At 41.4% G+C, this 22,223-nt stretch overlaps 1 protein-coding gene across 7 annotated transcripts in view; it reads left to right on the top strand.

Annotated features, from left to right (window-relative positions):
- Nucleotides 1-22,223, top strand: part of NDST2 (N-deacetylase and N-sulfotransferase 2) — a 137,941-nt gene that overhangs the window by 75,181 nt on the left and 40,537 nt on the right. For 4 of the 7 annotated variants that reach the window (XM_057423685.1, XM_057423684.1, XM_057423687.1 and 1 more), the window contains exon 2: nucleotides 8,580-8,640. The gene's annotated coding sequence lies outside the window, so the exon portion shown is untranslated. Of the gene's footprint in view, nucleotides 1-7,652; nucleotides 7,768-7,980; nucleotides 8,128-8,349; nucleotides 8,488-8,579; nucleotides 8,641-22,223 lie in introns of those variants that run through there. The other 3 variants (XM_057423681.1, XM_057423683.1, XM_057423682.1) reach the window with 3 other exon arrangements.

Consider the following 22,223-nt stretch of genomic DNA (forward strand, 5'->3'; position numbering starts at 1 on the left):
AGTCTGCATGAGGGTGAGATGGCAGAGCCTTTGACTGGAGAAAATAGTGGCTAGGAATACAAAGTGATTTGAGTGTTGGTATTTGGGAAGTCATTTCCCTTTTGTCTGGTTTTATACTGTTCAGCTAAAGGGAAGGTATAAGAAAAAAGTGTTTCCCATGAGAAGCCCTATAATCTGCAACTGCCTAGGTCCACAGGAGTGTGGATGTGTTCAGGACACTGTGCAAGGGTTATGCAGTTCACCAGCAAGATGGTCTGGTAAATAAGACTGGGCAAGGGCAATTCTTGTTTGCACTGCTAGGATAAAAAATGCAGCTTCCTCTGAGGTTTTTGTTGATCTATGAGGTAACTCAGATGGGACACTGTCTCTGACATTGTCTGTTGTAAATCTGTTGAAACAAAAGGAACATGCGTTTTCAAGAAATGAGTAGAATAATATAGCTTAAGAGTGTCAAAACATCTAAGCAGGGTGAGCCTTAACTGAAAGGGGTTTGGTTAGGCATCTACTTTGCAAATTCTCTTTTTGTATTGAGGAGGGGAGAAGGTTAGTGAGATGAAAATGTATGTTATTACAGAGATAAGAGAGGGTTATGGTTGGGTTCCAAAGGAGAAAGAAGTTATTTAATATTATTTAAAAAAACCAGCCCTTTGCTGTGATTCATGTGTAATAGACGTGTTCTGTGCCAAAAAAAATAATTGTAATACTGTACAGGTGTCTGTATACATAAATGTATGTACAAATTCTTGCACAACATATATTTAAATCCTGACCCTTTGCTTGCTAAATTCAGTGGAGATACTTCTGATGGTTGTGACAAACATTAGATGAGATTCTCACGCTGACATGTAAATGTGGTTCAAAACTCAAAGTGAAGCTTCTGCTTTTGCATGTTTTTTTCTGTCTGCCTTGAAAGGAAGCACAGTTGATTGAAAGTCTAAAAACCATTTGCCCTGCACACTAGACCCTGCTGTGTTTTATCTGCTGAAACACTGTTTGATAGTGTCCTATGTTCAATTGCCGTGTCACATGCTTTTTAAACTGATAGTTCATGTATTTCCTCTCTCAAGTAATGGAAGAATACTGTTGGTCCCGCAATGCCATGGTAGGTCAGCGTTTTGGCTCAGTCTATGACTGTAAAAGGCTTTGCACTTAGTGAAGCCAGCCTCCAGCTGGCTGGATGCCTCTGTGAAAAACACAAGTGTGGCCTTATTCTGAAATGGTGCTTAGGCAAAGCTGTGTGTGCCTTGATCTCTTGGGATGAGAGAGGAGTGGGAGGGGGGTCTTCACTGGTGTCCCAGTGAAGCCAGGAAAGTCAAATGTTTGCATGAAAACACAGGGAATTTAATCACTAATAGAATCATTATCTGATGGCTGTGAAGGGTTAGAGTAAGATGGGGGAAGATGAAGATGAAGAAAGAAGGAAGCAGAGAGCTTTTAACTTGAGGTATGAAAAGAAATTAAGACGGGAAGTGGAAATTTTCATTTCACTGCAAGCACAAAAGCTGCCCTGGCTGTTTATGTGAACTATGAAATTGTGGAGCTATGTGCAGTGTTTTCCTTCCAGCAGCAGAGCACAGAGCTGAGTGCCTGCATTGGGAGCTTTATGTACAGCTTTGCTTTAGTGCCTTTCTGGGTCAATGACTCTCAAACAATGCCCCACAGAGCTGCTTTAGTTGCGCTTCCATGAGTCAATCTGTAAGTACTGACACTTCTCCCTGATCATAACCTAGTGTCCTAGAGGATCTGCAGGCTTTTACCTGCTAATCTCAAAGCATTAATGGTGTTCCTTGAATTCAGGTTGGTTGGTCATGTGTACCTTTTTCAGATGCCATTCTTCCTGACAATTCAACCACAGTCAGATTGTTGACTTCAAAAGACCCACGTGAAAGGATGTGGCCAAGTCCTTGCACCTGTAGCATTGAAAGAATTTGTACTCCTCACATTGTTCTGGGACTACTCTCTCAGTAGCTACAATCTGTAGCATGATCTCATGGAAAATAAGGAGAAAGAGAATTACTGGTTCATGCAAAGATATTTTTTTTTTCCAGACAACATGAGCAATAGTATCAAGCAGCTTTATTACTTATTTTAAAATGGATTTATGTACCTGGTTATTTTACCTCAGCATCCCAGAAAAATAAAGAGGGGTGGTAGGCAGAGTTGAAAGAATGCGTTTCAGTATTCTTCCAAACAAGCTCATGTAATGGTGGACACTTCTGCAGATGGATCAGATATCTATTTCCAATTGTGGGAAGGTTTGGTGACTGAGCATTTACGTAGCCAACCCTCAGTGGTGATTGCGGGTGTCCAGGGAGGAGGGAACAGCCTGTTCAGTATTTGTATGTTCCTCACCAGCTGACTGCACCTGCAGCATCGCCATCAGCAGCTGGGTAGAGGGGTTTGGAAAGCAGCAGCAGCGAGGAGCAGAGCTTGAGAAAACTGTGTGGGAAGAGAAAGAAAGCTATCATACCTCAACGTGTGGGAAAGACCCTGAAGATAGATATCTGTTTCTGAGCATTGGCTAAGCTGAATTTGGGGCTGAATATTGTCAAAACATGTGAAAGGTAACTGAGTAAGAAGCTTTGATTTCTTCTTTTCTTAACTCCCTGAAAACATTAATTATTTTTGCCGGTTTTTCTCTGTTTCCATGTATGCAAATTTCCTTCCTCTCACCTACTGAAAAAGGCAAAATGCATCTAATAAGACAAGTGTGGACACAGCCAATCTGCTAACAAGTCTTACCCTTTCACAATATGGTTTCAAGATACCATATTTATTCTTCCAGATTTGGATTTCATTCATCTTTGTGCATTTGCATCCAGGAAGAAACTCTGTACCTGTAATTTTTATTTGGTTTATTGGATGGAGTATCTCTTCTCATCCTGTATCTTTGCTGTACAGCCAGCTGTGCTACAGCCACTTACTGGCCATCTTGGAAGTTACTACTATGAACCTCAAAGTACATACAAGGAAAGCTGTTTAAACAGCACATTAGAACTGAGTTGTAGGCAAACCTATGTTTTCATTAGTGCAGTGTGTCTTTACATTCACATCACACATATGTTTTATACCTTTTATTTGGATATAGATTATTTGCTTTAATGGTTTTCCCCTTTATTAAAAAGAATGGGCAGTGTTAATTTTAGTTTTAATTAGTTCCTTGGTGGGTGTGAGTCATAACTTGGAATTGCCGATTCATAACATTGTAGGCACATTTATGAGGTTAATTGAGGAGCTGTTTATACTTTGTTTTTTCCCCGCCATCATCTTAGATACTGGAGGAATCTTCTTTGCAATGTAGACTGCACTTCACTTTATGATAAAAGACAGATAAAAGTAAGATTAAGGAGCCTGAAAAGACAACACTGTCCAGATCAAATATTGACAACGATAAATGAAAAATGTAGAGAAGGAATTACATGGACTTAAAGTCAGTAGGCTTCTGACTTAATTTGCTTTATTTAACAGAGGAATAAAATGAGAGAAGTAAATGACCATCTTCCTCTTGAAATTCTCCATGGTAGCCATCAACTTCATTGTAAACTGAAGGTCACCATTTAGGCATCAAGCCTTTACATAGCTTTCTGTTGACATTAAGTTAATTCGTGTGGGATTTGGGCTCCTAGGTGTTTTCAGGCTGTCTGTCTGGAAACCTAACATGATTGCCTTGCATTCATCTGGTTATTCGTTTGCTACTCTTTTTTCCTTTTTTTTTAATGCTATTTTTCTTAAGATAATAATGATGACTTTATGACTGGTATAGGGGAGATAAGGCATTGCTTTGTCTGTGTGAACCGTGGTTTATTACGCCCAGAGAGAAGCTAGTACCAGACTATCTGTCTTTAGCTCTTTTGGGTGCTCTTAATCTGAATGCTTTGCGGAGGCATAGCCTAAACAAGGCATGAACAGAATTGTTTAAATGGTCTGAATGGGGTGAAAGGTTTAAATACAGTGCTGTGATACTTTAACCCGCTAATTCAGAGAATGCTCAGTGCTATCAACTTAATTACAGCATTGCTGTCAGAAGGCAGTGGCTCTGTGGCAGGATGGAAACTGACAGCCTTTTTAGATGTATCTGTCTAATGTATAAATCACAGTTTTTCCTTCTTCAAGACCATTCTTTACTCACAGAGGAACAGTCAGAAACAAAGGGAGAAAGAGATTTGTAGCAATAGAAATTCATCAGCTAAGAAAGCAGTTTCCTTCCTACCAGTGTGATGAGAGCAGAAAGCAAATGAGATCTTTTCCTAATATTTTTATTATAATTATTACCCCTTTTTTTACAAATTTCGTCTCACAAAGGTGGCAGGATTTTAGCTGCTAGGCTGCAGCATTGGGAAGCAGTCTTTTTCCCCATTGGCCTTGACTGCAATCAGTTTGCTTTTCTGCTTGTTGGGAGACATAAAGCTAGCTGATAGCAGGAGAGAAAAGGAGAGAGGCAACGACAGGTAGCATTACGGTTTGAACACTCACTGCTTGCATTGGCGTTTCTGAAAATTGGGCTACTGGAGAAGTCAGTCATGGGCATTTCACAGCAGCAGGGTTGCAAGCAAGCACCATCACGCTGATGCAGACAGGGTCTGGGCTGCATGCCCTCCATGAATAGGGAGGAATCTTTTCCTTCGCTGTGACAAGGTGATGCCATGTAAGGACATGCAAGATCTGAAGTAGGGCATTGGCTGAGTGGTTAACCATGCAAAGCCATTTGGTTTATGCTATTGGACTGATGCTTCTCCTTCCTCAAATGGCTTTGCCTTTTTCCTCTGTTGAGAAAGCTTCTCTGGTGAGTTACATTGAAGCAACCCATCATACCAGAGGGAGGGAGGAATTTGAGATAACTTCCACAACTTTGAAAATTAGGCTGTTTTTTCTTACCAGAAATACGAATTCACTTAAGAGCTTTACTGGGTCTTGGAAACCATTTCCCTTCTCAAACCAGTTCTGGATGCACATGAATGAGCCATAGAGGAGCTATACATGCTAAGGTAAAATGTTTTGATGGCAAGTGCCCTTGATTAACTATTTCAGATATATCCTTGCTGCAATTTCTTTACTTCCCTGGAGATCTGACAGGGAATGCAGTTTTCTCCATGGTTCTTCTTTCTTGAACATTTGCAGTTTCTGACAGTAACCTTTTCTGATAATTGCTCCTTGATTTCACTCTTTCCCAAATAGCTCTGTGCCTTGTCTATGTACATGTCCCCTTTTTTCCCTGTTTGACTGCTGCAGGCCATCCATCTTTCTTGCCCATACCCACTAAGAGTCACCTGTCTTTGCTGTGTTGTCTTTGTGCAGCTTTGAACTGTAAAGCAACCCTACTCATTCAGTGATGTTACAAAGTATTTGTACCCAGAAAGGAACGCAAACCTCCAGCGCCTGTGGGGTTTTATTCTCTTTTATTCTTTTACACCAATTAACTCAAAATCTCCACCATTTACTAAGCAGGACTTTCTGCTCTCCATTCATGTCTCTGTAAATCTCTTCATATTTTGACCGTGTCAAACTACCTTTTGTGTTTTCCCAATGTGTGATTTATTATTATATATTTTTCACTGTACTTCTGATTTACACTTTTTAAATAATTATTACTTTTAAACTAAGAACTTCTGTGTCTCTTTGGTGTAATTACTACAGAGATACATAAAGTAGAACTGTTGTCTTGCTAGTATGGCTTGGATTGTTTGCCCAGACTGAGGAGATGATCTTCATGGAAAACCAGGTCTACTCAGTTGGGCTCCCATGTGAATAGTTCTTCTGACTAAGTGGACCCTTTTGTATTTGATTAGTGTAAATATTAAGGTTTTTATGCTTAGAAAAGCACCATTTTAATTTCCCTGAAAGCTGTTTTATCTCGTAGTGGTGAAGGGGACCACACACATGCTCTCTCATATGTGTCCTGGGTGTTCCAGACAGCATCCATTCCACTCAGCTTTGGCCTTTTTTCCAGAGTAAAAAGTAAAGTGAAACTTCCAGTGTGTCTGGTGTTTAGAGAAATAAAACTGTCAGGAATACAAATGTTATCATGTATTGACTGTTAACTCAGGGTGTGTACTGTATGGAGCGCACCCTGCATGCCCGGCTCCTAAGCCTTCCCACTCTGCTGTTATGACTGGTAAATTTGAAACCAAATGCAAACCTGGAAGAAGATATGATGCTCCTAGAATTACTGGAATCTTTACAAAATTGCTTAATGGTGTGCTATGCAGAGGTTCATTTCTGTTAGTAAATGCTTTGATGCAGAGAGACCAAATGCAGTCTTGCATTCTCTGCTAAGCATTTGGGAGGTGGTGTTTAGCAGCTGTTGATGATGGTGGTAACGTGCACTTTGTGCTGAGGACTTTGCCAACATACAATTTGTTTGCCTCTCATTGACAACATAAGCAGATAAGTATGTAAGGAGGAGGGAAACTGGGAAATCGTTAGACAAGGGTTTTGCCACCTCACTTGGCTTTGTATGGACATGATAGCTGTATTGTCCCTTTAGTGGTTCTTTGAATCACTCCTTTAGCTTGAGGTCCCTTAAAATAAATCTCACACTAAAATCAGATTTGGCCAATTCCAGTCATGCTCTACTGATGGGAAAAAAAAAAATCTGCTTTATAATACCAGTCTCTTCTTTGTGCTTCATTGCTGGCTACTTATCAGTTACTCTGTTCAGTTTAAATTCCCTGTTACCCAATTCAACTGGTGTTAAATTCTGCCTGGCCTCTTACCCTGCCCTGTTGTGTCTCCTTCTATTGGTTGTGACATTCCTTAATGCAGAACTATGGGACTGCGAAGAGCAGGATTCTCTTTACCTCACCAGTATAAATGTTTCTGAGCTTCTGCAAGTGTAAGCAAGTTGAATTTTTAAAACCTGAAGAGAATATTATTCAAAACTTATTTTCCTTTTGTGTGTCTCCCCTGCACTTGTGGTCTATTGATCCTTTGGGGTTTTTTTTCAAGTCAGGTTTATTCTGGAAAGTAAAATCAACTAGACCAGAGTGATACTCTATTGTGGTCAAAGCCTCCACTTTGGTAATAGTTTTCATCAGAAAATGCAAGGTACTTTGCAGTGAAACATCGGGGGACAGCAACCCCTATGGAAACTTGTATTAAATGCCATTAGGTGGATGTTGGTGTATCTGCGTGTGTGGGTTGTACTGACTGTCACAGGGGTAGTGGACATGTGAGTGTCTTATCCACTGCCATCATTTAAATTCTACTAATGATTAACCTGGTTTGATTGTTCTTCTCATTGAGTTTCACTGGATTGCCGCGGTTCTGCGGAAAGCATTTCTTCAGTTGTCTGTTCCTTTTACAGTGACACCAAACATTCACCCTTTTTATAGTTTAGATGTTTTGCTGTTGCATATGGCTGTTTTGATGTTTATCCTGGTGTGTTGCTGTCTGCAGAGGCCAGGCATGCAGGGCTTCTCATTCTGCCTTCTCAAAATGTTAAGTGAAGAAACATAAGAATTTTGGGTCAAATAAAAGAGCAAAGTTGTCTATGGAGAAAGGCTGGGGAAGGGTAAGGAGAAAATTTTTGCTCTTGCAAATTTGCAAGGAGGACAGGGAGCTGGGCAGACTCGGTTATATTTACAAGCAGCGCAAGTGTGGCTCTTGCTTGTTTACTAATTGGCTCTAGAGGTATTACAGATTATTGGAAACTCAAAGATCAGATTTTGCTGAATCAAGGTCTGTGTGAGCAGGAGAGCTACAGGAGAGTGCTTGTGTATCTGAGACACAGCTGATGTAGAAGAGCTGCCTTTAGAGGCTGTCTGACAGGTAGAGTAAAATTAGTCTTTTAGCCCCGTTCAAATCTGTGCCCTCCCTCCCTCAGGGTTTCGGTGGCTCCACTGAGACGCTCTCACTGTGTACACACAGAGTTTCCTGAGCTTCAGTTAGCTTCACAAAGTACTTTCCTCTGTGTGATCACTAGCCAGGTAGGGGAGTGGAGGAAGGGTGTAACTAGTCCTTCGGTTTGTTTTTGTTTCACAGTATACCTCATGGTCCTGACTCTAAAAGGCTTTGGCAACAGACTACACAGGCTTTGTCACACCACTGAAGTTTTACTGAACTGACTTAGCTGTGGCCAAGACTAAAGTAGACAGCGTCTTATAGTTTGCTTTGTTGACTGTTTCAAAGGTAACAATATTAACGAACAGATGTAAGAAATTCCATTAGGACTATACTGGTGTGTCCAGTTCTCTCGGCTCATACCACATTTGCTTGTTCTGTGAGCTGTCTTTTTTCTTTGTGGTTTACCTCTAAACCCAGGTTCCTGGTTTGTTGGTTGGGATCTTTTTTTATCCCTGTACTTGTAATTTCTCATCTCATTGCACTCTTTCTCGCTCTTGCACAATTAAGGCTGCCGCAGTGCAATCCTACGTCATGGTCTAGTCAGTGCCAACAAGGCTGTTGTCATGGCCTCCTTCTGTCCTCATGCCATGGTTAGTGTAATGTAATCATTACCTTGGTTCTGGAGAGCGAAGGTGCTCCTGCTGAGTAAATGTTTACGATCACTGATGGATGCGAACATTAGGGAAGGGAGAAGCGCTGTTTAAAATCTTTTTCCTTTCTTATTTATTTTAAAACAGAGCATGGTTCCTGAGAGAAGCAGCCAATGAGTATTTTTCCTTCACCAGACTGTGATCAGAGGTAAGTGCAAAATCTTTTGCATTTTTATGTACTGACATCTTCAGATTTGGTAAGGGGAAGAACATACTTAAGTCCTTTTGAGTGGTCTCATGTCAAAATAAGAGGCAAGGAATCAGGTGGAGGCTAGACTTGCATGCTGCAGTGTGAAGTTGCACTTCTCCTTCCTCTCTTTGGAATGATTTGCAGAGGAAGCAGTACTGTGTGTCTTGTTTCCAGGTGCGCAGTAGTCAGCATGAAGTGGCAGATAAGAGTTAATTTGTATCGGAAAGGAATTTTTGATGTAGTTCCTGAGTGAGTTAGGACCAGGTGGTTGCTTGTTCCTAAATATTATTTAAATGGAGTTACTACTTCCATACCTTGTGGGTAAAATCTGGGGCAGTGTTGTTCAGTATCCGTTAACTCTGCCTTTGAAAAGGAATGGGGAAGGATGTGGGCTAAAAAGCTTTTAAAGTCTCAGGTTTTGCATTTCACAGAATCTCTGACCCATGCATAACAGCTGTAAGATCCCATTGGGAATTACTATATTTACGTTGCTCCGAGCATACTGAAACTGCATTCATGAGTTATACCCACAGGAAATATCATAAATGTAATTAAAAATAGAAATATTGGGTTGGTCTAAATTCTGTGCTGAAGGAAAGGAGTTCTGCTTTTTTTTCCCCTCAGTTCTGTCTGAATGAATAGTGAAGGAAGGTAGTTCTTGTGGAGTTCATTTAGGACAGATGTTTGAATACTGCAGCCTATTGTAGCAAAAAAGTCCTGTGGAAGTGCCTGATATATACATACATGCATATATATATATACACATAAATCGTATAAAATGCTAATTGCCTAATATTTGCAAAAAGGCCAATCCCATCTTAAGAGAGTGGAAGTTCCTACAGTCGGTGCAGTAGAAGAGGGATGATGTGGTCAAGTCTTACCTCCACTGAAAGGCTCCTCGATTCTTTGCTTGGAAAGAACATAGATGATTTGGTTTTGTGTGTGTGCTGGACAAGTCTGGTTGAAATACTTTTTGAAGAGTGTCCTCACTTATGTGGGTATGTCAAGTTGTTTGATATGAGCAGACTGTTACGGCTTCATGTGCCATAACGTGCAGAAAAGCAGAGGGGAAAAAAAGGGAGGACGAAACAGCATGTTCATTGTGCAGGTAGACTGGGTTTAGAAGAAGAAAGTTGCAGGAGCTTTTACTTAATGCTGAGTTCCAGTGCACAGAAACTGTGGACATGCTGCAACAAGGACTTCAGACTCTTTGAGCCCTGCACATGCTACAGCACTAACCTTCCTCTGTCTGTCAGCCGGAAGCTGAACTTTAACCCTAATCTTCGTGGAAAGCCATAGACAATTCTGATACTGCTGCCCAAAGGAAAGATTTCCTCCAGAGCCAGTCTCCATGCAGCTCCCACTTTCTTTTGGCAGCCTCTTCCAGCTCCACTCACACTGCAGCTCTATGCTTTCTCTCCCTAGCTATGAGTAGACAAGGGTCCTCAGGCATTGGTTGGATAATAGGATTTTGGAGGGCTGGAAAAGAGGTAGGATCTGTGTAGCTGGTGTGTCTGGTTTCATAGCTTATTCTTCCAGTGTGATTTAAATAGTAATTCCTTTCTCCTGTGAGCTTGTTGTCAATTTTGCAGGTGCTGTTGGCAGAGACTAGTAATGGAGAAAAAAATTAAATTGAACACATAATAAAGGGGTTTGTATGTACAGTGCATTGTTGTGGGAATAGAGTGGTAGTAGAAGCCAGGGCTACTTTCTCAGACTCGAGTAGAAACAATAAATTAAACGAAAATTTGTGGTGGAGTAGAATGAGTGTAACGACCACGTTAGAGCATTTTGTCCAGCTTGAATAGTTTTGTGTAATTCCAGACACTTGGTGTAATATTCAGATGAGAAAATAAATACTTAAAATAAGAGAGAATGAAAATATTTAATGGAGTACTTTGTGTATTCAACTAATGTTGATGTGTACGTGACATCAGAGCTAGAACAGCAAAAGGAGAAGAATGATTTCAGGTACAGCCACAGTAAATTGCCACTGCACCTTTAATTTCATTGACATGAAGGCTGGGAAATGGGGAAAGACGGCAAAAATGTAGAAATGAGAGGTGACAGCAAATGGAAAGGAGACTATGCATTAGAATATACAGCTAGATAGGCCATGCAGAACCTGTTTCACTGTACATAAAAGCAGAGTTATTGGAAACTGGAAGTTTTTACTAATTTAAAAGCAGACTTTGGGCTTTCCTAGTGCTAACCTGTGATTAGTTCATCTTTAGCAATACTTTCTTTTAGGTTTGTAATGTTTTAATGTTTCCTTCAATGCCAGTGCCAGTTATATCCCACAGGTAAATTACGGAAAAAGAGAGTGAGCTGCAAAATGTCTGCGATATTTTAGTTTTCAATAAACCTATATGTTCCTAAAAGCTTTCATTTTCCTGTGAAATAACTCTGTTCAGTCATAGCAGAAGCAAAGGGACAAATAAATCCTCTTCAGTTATATATTCACTGGTTCCTTTGTCTACTTTGTTCTGTCAGCTGGGTCTAGTAAGGACTTGTCTACCAGGTATTGATTTGCAGTCATGTTCTTCATCTCCTTGTCTGGAGCACGTTATGGTAACCAGTTTCACTGAAACTTGTGGAATTGATCTACTCAGAAGAGTGAGGTCCTGTCATTGAAACATCTCCAGAAGTATGCTGGTTTACTTAGATGGTGTGTCTTCATGACATCATGCCACGTTTATGCAACCGAGATGAATTCTAATGCTTGGACAGGATTTGGTCTTAACCATTTTAATTAGTTTGTTGGAATGAAGTTCAAGAGAACTGGCAAGTTAGTGGTGGATTTTTGCCAGTTACTATTTACATCATTCTTAAGAGCTGGCTGTTCCTGAAGGTGAGCCTGTTAAGTATTGAAGATGAATACAAAAATGAAGTAAGTCTTTCCAATTATAGGCACTACTAAGTGTAAAGACTTAGTAAGTGTAAAGTATAATTTGAGGCAGTAATTACTGTTGAGTATTGAATATGAATACAAAAATGAAATGTCTCAAATTGTAGGCACTACTAAGTGTAAGGCTAGCAGCCTGCATTAGCAACACCTGCTAACTTCATTATTCTTTCCTCCATATAAGCTTAGGTTGTCCCCAAGCGGGTTTTGGAGTTCCTCTATGAGATAAGAAATGTGAGCACAGCTGAACAGAGACAAAAAATTAATTACAAAGCAGAAGGGCATGACTTAGGGTGCTCTGGCAGGGGCATATTCCTCTTTTCTGAATGTATCATCTATTTGTCAATTGAATGGCTTAACTCTGGCCCTTTTCACCCTTCTTGCCATGCATTATGAATTAGTATAATCTTATGGTTGGGGATTACTGTGTTCAATATCTCAAGAGCTTTTTCCCTACTTTAACATGGAAGAGGAAAAGTAGCACATAACCATTAAGTTTTCTCCTATAAATGCAAACACATGTTCTTCCTTTCTTTCACCTTCCACAAAATGATTCATGCATTTATATATTACAAAACTCTGTTAGTCTCTTAGATTGTATTTATTGTACCTGGCATTAAAGCTGTTGGTCCAAGGACCTCACCAGACTGTCAAGGTCTGTCCTTAAAGCCATGCTTAAAGGCTTGTAAATCAACTTTGGTTGTGATTATGGACAACTTGGAAGGCTTCCCAGAAAGGACCGGTCTAGTCAACAGTTACAAGAGATGAATATTATTTCCATTGATTTTTTTTTTTTTTTTTTTTAATCTGTTCCTGCAACCACTATGCACCACTCATGGCACAGGAAGGGCTGAGAGCTGAGGCAAGCCAGGAGGTAAGGGTGACCCCACTGTAGGCAGTTCCCTCCCCAGTGGGGTACAGTCCCACAGGGTCTGAGCATAGCTGGCAGAGCGGGGTGCTAGTAACAGGGTCTGTTGGCAGTCCTAGGCAAGATGGAGCAATGAGGCTTCATCCAGGGGTTTAAAAGAGAGAGCTGGAGACAAAGCTACAGCATAGGCCCAAAGTCCACCCAGGAGACAGGGCTAAAGGCAGGACTGGGTGCAAGCTATAGCCTAAATCTACTGATCTGCCTACAGCCTAAATCAGTCTAGGAGATGGGACCAGAGGTAAGGCTACAGGCAGCTACACCTGCAGCAAAGTTAAGGCAAAGAGCAAAGGCTCAAGCCTGAGCTTAAATAGGGATTGCAGGACTATAGGCAGCATGGGTGTGTGGAGGTCCCACATGAAACTGGTCTGTGCTGTTAAGGTGCCCTCAGGGTCCTGACACCTCCAGCTCCTTAGAGGGACAGATGAAAGTTTGCTTGCTCTGTATGCTCACAAGTTTTGATGTTATAAATGGTACCTATAACAAAGCTCCTTTATTTCACTGAAAATGAACAGAAAGGTTTTCCCTTGTGTGCTTATTCTGGCCCCAGAAATTCTTGTCATCTCTTGGATGGGCACTTCATTCCAAACATGGTGCTTGATGGCTCACTTATCTCCTGAAGACCTTCTCAAGAACCAGTCTTGGTTTCTGTTTCAGTGGCAGGTCCAAGAAAAAAGTATAGTATGATATAGCTGTCTTCAGCTAAATTTCAGGTAGGGTAGATTCCATCAGTGACAACACAAATGTTGACGCAGGCTAGAAATGTACCAAAATCTGTGCAAATAAAAATGAGCTTTCTGGAGCTGAACAGATTGTGCCTACACAGGGCTGCAAGGTCCATCCCTTTTCTCAGCCCCCATCCCTGCCTCACATCTGGCAGTGTTCGCATGCCTTGTTAAGCCAATAAGCTCTTGTTGGGTTTAACTGTAGTCTTCCTTGTGCTATGGAGTGGAACTCTGTTAACCTCAGTTAAAGGGGAAGTTCAGGACAGGAAGCTGTTCCTCTGTTAACAAATAGATATTGGCTGAGTTAAACGCATCTTTAAATCTCCTAGCCATTCTGTGGCTGCTCCTAGCCATTCTGTGGCTGCTAAAGAGAATGAGAAATTTTCCCTTCTCCCTTGGTGACCCCCAGAAAATCTTCCCTGTATCCAAGTGTCTTTTTTGAGAAGAACTAAGGTTGTTTAGAATATTTATCAATACATGGTTGAGTAAGGATGGAAGAATTCAAAAGAAATCTAGTTTTTTCAGGTATATAGTGCAGTATTAAAGTACCTCAGTAGTGATCTTTTGTTGCTAGTACATTTCCAGTGAAATTTACACACAGGCATGTTTGGTTCACTGGCTCAGTGACAGTTTCAAGATCTATGGGACTGGCTACAGCATATCCTGTGTGTTGTCTCTACCCGGAAAATGTGGTAAAGTGGGCAGAGCCCTGGAGGACAAGATCCGTGCACAGAGGAGACTGGCGTCTGTCTGTGTGAGACAGAAGAACTGGGTGAGAAATTCTTTTTTTGACACATTACTGTAAACCAAGCTGGATTTGTTGTGTACTTCTGTTTGGAGATTAAGAATTGTTCAGGGATAGCACTATCAACGCTGTTGTGCCATGGTGGCTTACAAATAAGGCTTATCAAGAAAATTCTTTAAAGAATGTAAACTAAACAAACATGTCTTGTGATGTCTTGGTAGTTCTAGAGCCATTTAGGCCCCATCCATTTTTCAAATACTGTTAGTGCAAATAGCATCCTAAACCTGAGGTATTTTGAAAAACATGTGATGGAAAAGAACATCTTTTTGACATGCCGGGGCATGAAAAATGTGTTTTGCCTAGCTGTTTAAAGTCATTGTAAAGGCCCAGCTATACACCTTGTAGTATAGCCTAGTAAATGAGGGACTTCAGAGAGGATTATAAAGTCTCTTGAGGTATGAAGCCCCGGTTTCTTTATAGGTCTGTTAGCAGATTTGCCTGGATAGTGGGATTTTGCTCCTTTTTTTGTTTAATTTCCAAAGATCGGGTTATTTACAAACTAAGGCCACTTATTTCAAACAGCCTTATCTTCATGCCAATAAATCCTTTTAAGCCACTGGTACAAAGAACAGCAAGAGATTTGGGCCTAACCAGTATCTTGGAAATTACGTTATTACAAAGTATGACCCTGGTAAGGAGGAAATACCACAAATACCGTTAATGTTTTTGTAACAACCAACATTCTTAGGTTGGATATAGAGACTCTAAAAGGCCTCTCTTTCTCTGAATAGTTGGTTCTGGTTTGCAGAAAGGTATTCCAGATCATGAGCATTAGGAGTAGAGGAAAGGTACAAGCTGTTCCAGAAATGCTGCAGTGGGCATGTGATTTCAGCCAGTGACAGAAGAGAGACTTTTATCTGAATCATTACTAGACATTTTGAGTTTGCTTTCGTTTTGCTGGGCATTATGCTAATAAAAGTTACTTTTAAAATCTTTCATGTATAGTTTTACAGACATTGCCTGACAAAGATATTGACACCTTAACAGTGAATTTAAGGTACTATTGGTTTACTTTTTGTGATTACCCTTCCTTGGACCCTATAGAAATAGTCTGCTGATCTTGGTGGAAAACTTCTGCTCCGATAGTGTGTAATTCTGCAGCTGTGCCTCTGCTCTCACGATGATGATTAAAATACACTGAGTAATGAATACAAAGATCATGAAATCATGTCAGAAAGGCCTTATTGTATATCATAGCCAACACAGGGAATGTTAAAGAGAGACCTACATGGTTATCTGAGTCTTCATAACCAGGGAAGCTGTTCGGGAAAGGGAGGCTGTACTTAACAGTGTGCAGCAGTAGAGGCTTGTCTCTTAACTGCATTGACAGCACCCAGCATTTCCCTCTTTATTTCCAGGGCTGTTTGGAGATAGTTACCACAAAGCGATACTGAGCAGAACTACAGTTTGCATCCTGCCAGGGTAGTTAGGGCTGACTGGTTAGGAAAACGTAACTGAAATCTCACTACATCTACCTGCTAGCATGAGGAATATTTCATGTTGTTGCCTCCAGCCGATGCTCAACAGCAATTGACCTAAATTTTTCTCTGCTTGCCACTGATCGGGGGACAGTGTGGAATAGTTCTGGGAGTTGCAGAGGAGTGGAGAAGTGTGTGGGAGGTTTGGGTAGGCAGGATGGAGGGGAAGGAATGTAGCCTTTGAGAGAGATACTTCTCACCTTAGGCAGAAGGCAAAAGTTTATTGTCTTCATATACATGGAGCAGCAGTAATTCTTCTCTCTAACGTTTCCTAAGTGACTACATTTGAAAAAACTACCACCAAGTGTCAAATAAACCTGAATAGCTATAAAACACTGGAGGCTAGAGAAAAATGTATTAAGTGTATGACAAAAGCTCATCATGAAAGTCTTGATTGTTCTGCACATCAGTTTTGTTGTATGGAGTTAGGATTTTCTGTCATCTTTGTGACTAGTGGAGCATCAAGAGATTTCCAACATCTGCTTTTTGCATACTGCAGCTCAGATGGGAAGGGTTTGTTTACTGGCATAGATGGAAGCTGGAAGCTAAGAATTTGCATGGTTTTAGGTTATGTATAAATGAAAATTGTTGTCAGCATCATCCATCTGCAGTTCACAGAAAAGCTTGCAAACTTGCAGTGCTGCACTGTAGCATGACAAGAATATAAGAAGTTCTTTTGTTAAACAAGGCAGAATAGAGAGTTGTCTCTGTTAGATGTGGAAACCACATTTTTCAGAGGTACTCAACATCCATTTAACTTTGTTGATTGATGAGGACAGCAGTACGAGTTTAATGTGTGTAATCCTGATCCCTCAGCACCTTGTCTTCTATTCTCTGCTTAGCAATAAATATCTTAACATCTGTGTGCTTTTCTTTCTGAAAGACTTCAGTGCTTTTTTTATTAATATGTAATTTGCAATGTTTTTGTAATATATCTTCTAGGATTAAACAACACTGAGCAAAATCATTGTGCCTTTACTGGACAGAAAGAATACATGATAATCGAATTAGTTCTGAATTGGTTTTATTGTTAATTCAAAAGGAAAATAATCTATTTACAATCAAAAATACAAACCTTTTTCTACCTTAACTTACAGGACTTGTTTCTGTCCTGTTGGAGCAATGGGATGGTAGAAAATACCTTTGAGACAGACATTGCTGCAGCTACCTGGTCAATTTAACTGGAAAAAGCTAGACATTCTGTAAAAGCAGGTTAAGTCATAATAGGTAACCCCAAGAGCCTGATAATTGACCCTTGTTTCTGGTTTTAGTTTGTAGCTTGTAACTGTCAGGATAAAACTCGAAGGAGGTGCTTTGTTCACTTTGTAATAGAAATAGCACCTGAGTCACTGAGGTTCAGGCCTCCTTCAGAGTGCTCTCTAGTACCCTGTAATGTTCCATCACATTAAGTTTTCACTGTATTCTTACAGAAGTGTTTGTGGTGCACTGTCAACTCCTGTTAAAAAAACTCCCCCAGAGATGTGTGCTAGTGTGTCATCCTGTCTGAAAGCCCTCTTTTCCTAAACCCTGACTGGGAAGGGATGCAACTTTGAGCATACTTAGGGTATTCCATCTTCAAAGATCAGAGTATGCTGCTGTGGTCCTTTCCTGCTTGCCTCTCTGCTCCTCTAGGAGGACACGGTTTTCTACTATGTTTTGAAGTAGAGAGGTCCTCTTGTAGCAGTCTTTCAGGGGTATAAAGAGAGTTTAGCTCCACCACCACCACTGTGACCAACCATGCTTCGATAGGGACAGAACATAATCTCAGATTTGTGCATTCATTCCTTTAGCATGTTAATTTTTTATTAGTGGTGTGCAAGAAAGTGATTTTTCCTTGTCCCTCTGCAGTTTTATTACAGTCTCCAGATTCCAGTAGTGGTGTGCGAGTATACTGTGATGGTGGGTTGTTTTGTGCCTGTCCCCCCCCATGATATCATTTCAGTGAGTGAAACTGCAAGCCACATTAGGGCAAGAGAGCCAATTTACTGCCGCTGAATACATCTGCTGAGTGTAGTCTCCCTTGTCTTGTCAGCTTGTCAGTCTGGAGGCATCCATAAACCTGTGACAGCTTCAAAAGACGAACTCCGGCGGCAAGCTGTTAGGGTGCCAGGCACTGCTGTCTGTGGGCTCCCTTCCTCCCATCTCCCCCCTTGCCCACCTGATTGCCTTCCTTCTGCCTGTCTAGCTCTCTCTTTCCTCTCTCCCTGTCTCTCTCCTCTTCCCCTCCCTCCCTGCCCCCCACCTCGCTCTACCTCACTGCGGGTTTAGGTGCTGTCGTTCTCTGTGGCAGTACCTTCTCGGTTTCCTCCTCGATCCTCTTGCCACTGGAACAAAAGGAGAACTGGCTGCCCGCTGTGCAGCATCTGCCCATGCAGCCTGGGGAGCGAAGGGGAAGCGAGCAGTGTGCTCTGCATCTCCCTCTGCATTCCCGTCTGCCCGCGCCAGCAGTGAGCTCGTTCAGTCACTTTGCTAGAAATGCCTTTGAACTGCTGCCAGATCCCATTGTCTGCCGTGCAAATGGAGTTCAGCACCCTGCCGTGATTAGATGCACAGTGTGTAAGAGGAGGAAGGAATGGAGCTGTATCCCCACCGTGAAGGAGCATCTCAAATCTGCCATGTGCCGTAACAGTCTGAGTACTGGACCATGCTTCTCTACCTTCCTCTGCACACTGTCTTCCTTACTTTAACTGTTCCTGGGTCTTCAGGGAGTGACATTGAAGCTTTTCAGAGAGGAGCTGCAAGGCAAGATCGTTTCCAGGGAGAAGAAGCCTGTGCTTTTGGACTGTCTGTGTTGGACTGTGCTTTGCCTACTACCCACCTGTAGCTGCAGTGTGATACACCAGCTAGTGGTTAATAGTGCTTCTGCTCAGCAGTGATGTGCTCTTTTTTAGTGCAAATTTATTTACATTTTCCATTTGTCTGCACTTCAAAGTCTGGCATCCTTAGGTTCACAAAATGATCTGAGAGACTGTGGCAACACTGAGTGAAGGGAAGGCAGCCACTGCTACTAATAATGGTTCATCCATCTACCAACTGTGCAACCCAGCTGCCCTTCTCCAGAAAAGCCAGCTCTATATATGCTTTTGTGAAGAACAGCATTCAGGCTTTCTTCGTTTCTCTTTGGTTCTGTATCTTTCCTTGGGTTTGCTGACTCTCAGACCGCCTTTGAGAGAGTAACTTCACTTGAGGATTTCACTTTTAAAGGTAGGAATTTGAATGTCTGTACTTACCTTTCTTATTCCTTATTTAATTGTTACTTACGTTGTTACAAGAAAGCATTGATTTCTTTCATGCCTTGCTATTTGGGTGCTTGTTGGCCATTCATCTGCAAGGGCAGTGCTTTGAGAGGAGAATGCAGGAACAGCTCTTCAGTGACTGTATTAGGCAGTGCACTAAGTGGAGTTGGCAGGGCTTGTATCTCACACTGATATGCCTGCTTCATTCCTTGCTCATTAAGCTATTTGTTAGTTCCCTCTCCTCCTCCTCTCTCTGCTCTCCCTTTCTGTCCCTGATAGGGAGTCTCTGCATCTAACCTTGCTGCTGTTAAATTCAGGTTCTGAAATGTGCTGGAGGAGGATAAAATTGTGGCCTGTGAGGAGCTGGTGTCTCACAAATGCACTCAAACAGTACAAGGAAGCTGATTAGAGCTTCACATCTTTGCCTGGGCTACAGCTCATGCTGCACTATAAATAGACACTCCCTTGACCCTTCATAGTCACTTTATGTCTTGGGTACATGACTGGAAGATGAACAGATACCAGTAATATTGGTAACTGATGAAATTGTTGTAAAGATTAGAGCGATTACAGATATAGAACACTCCAAATATCATGTGATGTCTTCTGTGTTCCCTGAGGACTAATGCAACCAGATTTTCTAGTGATTTGTCACACAGCAATCTGAATTCTCATTTGCATCTCAAGAGCAGAGCTAGTTGTGCTAACTTAATGTGCAGCAACTTGAAAGCTTAGAAATGGAAATGTTTATATATATTCTTTTTCCTTTCACCACAGACTAGTAGAAGATGACCCTTTGGTTAACGATGTGTTTGATTTCCATTTTTTAGTTCCTTGGTAAATGAGATTTGCTTGGAGCACCAAGGATTTTCTAGTTGTTAAGAAATGTCTTGATCCTCAAGCTGAGAGGTAGCTGCCGGCCGTTCTCCTGATCAAGTCACACTGAACAGAATTTAGGCGTTTAAAAATGTTTTTTAATTAACCGATTAAGTTCATGCTGATAGTATGGATGGTTCTGCAATTTAGCTGAACACTGCAGATGCAAGAAGCAAGAGCTTGGCCTGGAGCACAGACCAGAAACTTCTCACAAGGGCTCTTCTTTTATGGGTCATTGTTTTTTTTCCTTTCATACTCTCTTGCAGTAACAGTAATGAATGTAGTCAGATGGTTTCTTTGTAAGTAACTCTGTAGACATGGTTCCTGCTGTCTAAAACCTTCCCTCTGCAATATGACCGTATGGAAGAGGAGACGCAAGCTGAAATTCCCTTCTTTGCCCTTCTTCTCTACTCCCCCAGCTTCAGTTCAACAGTGAGGAAGGGTGGTGGTCTCTGCTAAACTGATGTCGTATGTTTTAGGTGAGCTAAAATTGCAGCGACATTTTCTACATATGGTGTTATGATCTGGCCTTTCCATAGGTCATTCAGTTCCAGAATCCCAAAGAGATAATGAAAAGGTGTATGTTGACAGGAGTGTTTAGCCAGCACAGAGCTGTCCTGTCAAAGGTTGACCAGCTGCTAACTCCAGGAATCTTGGATCTTGCCACACCACTGGAATTGCCAGACAACCTCCTATGTGGCTTTTCTGCTTTGAAGATTTGAAAGAAATTGCTATAAACCTCAAAATTATCTTTAAATGAAAACCATCTCCATGGTTTTAAACTATCCAAAATGATTTATAAGGTCTGTTCACCTTAGATGAAATATAAGAAGAAAAAGTCATTAATCCCACTGCTCTCCTTCATAATGAAATAACCATTTTAGGTGCTCAGTAGAATGTTACAGCATCTCAGAGGCATTTCGTGAGTGGATGTAGCTGTTTGCCTAAAACCACAGTTGAGGTCTGCTTGCATGAGCTCCTGTTCAGCCTGGTGTTACCATTCCAGTGTGTATAGACGTTTCTCCATTGTCATTATTCATTCCACATACCTGGGCCCTGCTGAAGTTTGCTTCTTGCAGCATGAAGTGCCACCTGTAGAGCAGAGCTGGACTGGAGCAGGTACTTGAGTAGTTATCACTCCGTGGGGTGCCTCTTTCCTGATGCTTCATGATGGAGACATGAAGCGCAGTAAAAGCACTTGGGTGTATTTGAAAGCTGGGAACCTGTTTTAGTCTCTGAAACACTGTGAAGAAGGTGATAAATTCAATAAGCTTGTTTCAAGAGAGGCAATTTGTAGTGTTCATTTATAAAAAATGTTGCTGGGTTGCTGGAAAATAGGAGGGGGAAGAGGTTGAGAAGGAAAGTCTGCAAACTAAGCCTACTTACACACATTAGGATGAGCCCAGGCATGAAGTGAAAGAAAAACTCAGAGCTCTTCATTATCTAATACTCCCTTAGGGCAGTAACAAACTCACTATAGAGCCAGCAAGCCAGGCCCAGGGGCTTGCAGAGAGAGAGCACACATTGTTCTCAGAATATGGCTGATGCTGGACTCTTTCACTGCAAATTTGAAGCTATCTTTAATGCAAAATATTCCTCAAAGGGATTTGGTTTTGTTGCTTACCATTTCAAAAGCTGCTTTCAATCCAGTGTGATGCCTTCTTCTGAAAAAAGGTTGTAAAGTTAGGTATTGTATAACAGAGGAAGCGTAATCTTGCTTTTTTTATACCCCCATATGTGAGCTGAGGTTTTGCAGAGACCCTCCTTTTTGGAACTGAAAAATAGCAAATGGAGAAGTTCATCTCTCTCTGCTTTAGTGTGTTTGCAGCTTTTCAGCCTTTTCCGTGGCACTTCCTGACCACTCCATATTGTGTGCTTCATTTCAGCGTAAGTAATCATTTTTCTACTGAAACTCTGAGTGTAGAGTATATTTGTGTAAAGGTTTTTTCTGGGGCAAAGGGGTGGAGGATGTGGAAGAGAACATAATGCAGACCTCCAGTGTCTCCACTGATACATGTACAGTTGTTCTGGTTTGGATTTCTGTAAGCAGTGGCAATAGAATAAGGTGTCTCTTCTAAGACAACCTGTCAAGGCAGTTAGGGGTAGGATATATGACGGTGGTTCAGCCTGCATACATTGAATTGGTTGGTTGACATTAGTCTGTTTAGAATCATGAAGGAAAGTGGACCTCTAAAAAGAGTGGAGAACTCAAATACCTCATCTTATTTGTATTCCTAGCACTTGCAGAGTCCAAGGTTATTCTTCTTATAAGCAATTTGACCTAAAATAAATTCACTCTCTTCCCCATTCCATATAAATTAAATGCCATTACTAGTAGTTTAACCTCTGAGGTGGCCCTTGCTGAAGGAGCATGGTTCCTCTGTTTGATGCAAATACCAGCAGTGAAGAAAAAGAAATGGGTGAGAGCCTGGCAAGTGCAGTGGAGGGGGAGAGAATTTTCACCCCTTCCATGGAGCAATCTTTGTGTGTCAGCAAACCAAGCTGAGTTACAGTCCTTCTGCTAATTGACTGCTGCCAGAGGATTTTGCACCTTCTGTCTGTCCTAGGTCTCATTCTCTGGAGTGTTTGCA

Source organism: Pezoporus wallicus, unplaced genomic scaffold (genome assembly GCF_028554395.1).
Source record: "Pezoporus wallicus isolate ANWC-B61680 ecotype Strahan unplaced genomic scaffold, APGP_CSIRO_Pwel_v1 contig_1181, whole genome shotgun sequence".
In the NCBI taxonomy this organism is placed as follows: domain Eukaryota; kingdom Metazoa; phylum Chordata; class Aves; order Psittaciformes; family Psittacidae; genus Pezoporus; species Pezoporus wallicus.